This window comes from Kogia breviceps, chromosome 5 (assembly GCF_026419965.1).
Source record: "Kogia breviceps isolate mKogBre1 chromosome 5, mKogBre1 haplotype 1, whole genome shotgun sequence".
In the NCBI taxonomy this organism is placed as follows: domain Eukaryota; kingdom Metazoa; phylum Chordata; class Mammalia; order Artiodactyla; family Physeteridae; genus Kogia; species Kogia breviceps.
In genome coordinates this window covers 28,090,239-28,092,348 of record NC_081314.1, presented here as the reverse complement: position 1 = coordinate 28,092,348, position 2,110 = coordinate 28,090,239, and the positions used below count along the sequence as shown (strand labels likewise).

Sequence of the window (2,110 nt, the reverse complement as noted above, 5' to 3'; positions counted from 1 at the left end):
TCTGAACTTTCTATGTTCCACCTGGAGAAAGTCTTTGGTATAGAGCATTGTATTCTTTTCCTTTTGCTACTGTAGCAAGTTAGTGCAAAGTTAGTGGCTTTAAGCAAAACAAAATTACTATTTTATAGTTCTGCAAATCAGAAGTCTAAAATCAAGGCTGCATTTCTTCTGGAGGCTTCAGAGGAGAATCTGTTTCCTTGCATTTACCAGCTTCTAAAGCCCGCCTCCATTCTTTGACTCATGGTCCCTCCCTTCATCTTCAAAGCCAGCCATATGTAGCATCTTTCCTCTCTGACCTCCCACTGGCCTCTTATAAAGATCCTGCTGATTATACTGGGCCCATCAGGATAATCCAGGATAATCTCCACATCTCAATGTCCTTAACTTAATCACACATGCCATATAAGGTAACATATTCACAGATCTGGGGATTAATTAATCTTTTGGATTAATTAATCTTTTGGATTCCATTATTCAGGCCTATCAGAAGCATCTCCAAGCCAAACACATCCTTCCTTTGCTAAAATGGGCGACCTTGTTTAGAATAACTTGCAGGATCTATTATGCAAATTCTTCACCCAACCATGTGTAAGGAGAGGAAAAAATGCCAATGGTGAGGGGAAATAAGTACCCTGTCCTACTACTCATCCATATAATTGCTGTGGGAATTCTGGTGAGATCAGTAAGGGCAGTCTTTTTTTTTCTTAATTATAAGAATGAATTTTACTATTCATTTTTATCTTGCACATCAAAATTCTTTGGACATTGCAATCACTGCACACACATGAATGTCAGACATTTCCTTTGTTCATGTGCCAAGCTCATCGGACATCAATCACAAGACCCAAATTCAAAGATGGGAGTTTCAGGACTTCCCTGGTGGTCCAGTGGTTAAGATTCCACTGGCAGCTTCCACTGCCGTGTGGCACGGCCAAAAAAACAAAACAAAAAAATGATTGAAGTTTCAAGGATGCAAAGGTAGACCTTTCTGATAGGGGTTACCAGAATTGCTCCTCGTCATGGATGCTGACTAAAACACTTAACCTGCTGAAACCCGAGATTGAACCAGGGACCTTTAGATCTTCAGTCTAACGCTCTCCCAACTGAGCTATTTCAGCTCCTTAGAGGTGAGCTGCCCTGACACTCATTTTTCAAAACTGAGATTGTTTTCAATCCATTTTTAGAACATTTCAGACTTCGAAAGTGTTGCTGTCTCATTGTCCAATATATTTATCCACCCAAAAAGTTTGGAATGTCTTCCATGTATGGTGCTTGCATCCAATTCCTGGTGGTGTGGGATGGTAGGAGGAGAGAGATAGAAGAGAAATGATGGGGATTTATTGGAAAGCCTCTCTGCTCCTCTGACACAACTCAGAAAATTACAGAAAAAAACTTTAAAAATTTTCTTAGAGTCCCTTATTTTTTCTCTTCTTTTCATTCATTCTTGAATAATCTTCAAAGATTCTGAGAAATGGATTAATTTTTGTTAATGTGGAATCCGTTTTCTGTTTCCTGGTGATAATTTCAAGTGAGCTGGTTTCTTTGTTTTATACGCTTCCATCTACTCTGTCATAGTCATTTGGCCCAGGTGAGAAGGTCTTGGAGAAGACTGACCCGGCTGAAAAGAAACTAAGAGCAGGAATGGTAAAAATTTGGGTTTAGAATTTACTATTCTTGAGCATAGCCATCCACCCAAAATAGTCTAATTTAAAAATTGTAGAAATAGTAGAGTTAACAGAATAAATTTTCTGACAAAAGGAAATAGCATTGCCAAAGAATACAGAAAATGGGTAAATTTCCTAACATACCAGAAAAAGAAGCAACTGTCAGTTGGGGGTGTAGCTCAGTGGTAGAGCCCATGCTTTGCATGTATGAGGCCCCGGGTTCAATCCCCGGCACCTCCATGAGGATTTTATCTTTTTTCTAGTCTCCAAGATTTTTTATACCCATACCTTCCTTCAGTCCTGCAGAATATGCTCTCTTACTTTTCCACTTTTCACTACTTTTTCTTCCCTTGCTTAAATGGAAAGTAAACATGATTGGTGCAACTGCAGAAGGAAGAAACAAGAGAAGAAGAAGGAAAAAAAAAAAGGCTTATTCCACATCCACG

At 39.1% G+C, this 2,110-nt stretch overlaps 2 non-coding genes across 2 annotated transcripts; one reads left to right on the top strand and one right to left on the bottom strand.

Moving 5' to 3' along the window:
• Positions 1–1,045: 1,045 nt before the first annotated feature.
• TRNAF-GAA (transfer RNA phenylalanine (anticodon GAA)) lies at positions 1,046–1,118 on the bottom strand. The gene has a single exon. It is a non-coding gene; the product is annotated as a tRNA-Phe (tRNA).
• A 714-nt stretch (positions 1,119–1,832) lies between these two features.
• Positions 1,833–1,904, top strand: TRNAA-UGC (transfer RNA alanine (anticodon UGC)). The gene has a single exon. It is a non-coding gene; the product is annotated as a tRNA-Ala (tRNA).
• Positions 1,905–2,110: the final 206 nt, after the last annotated feature.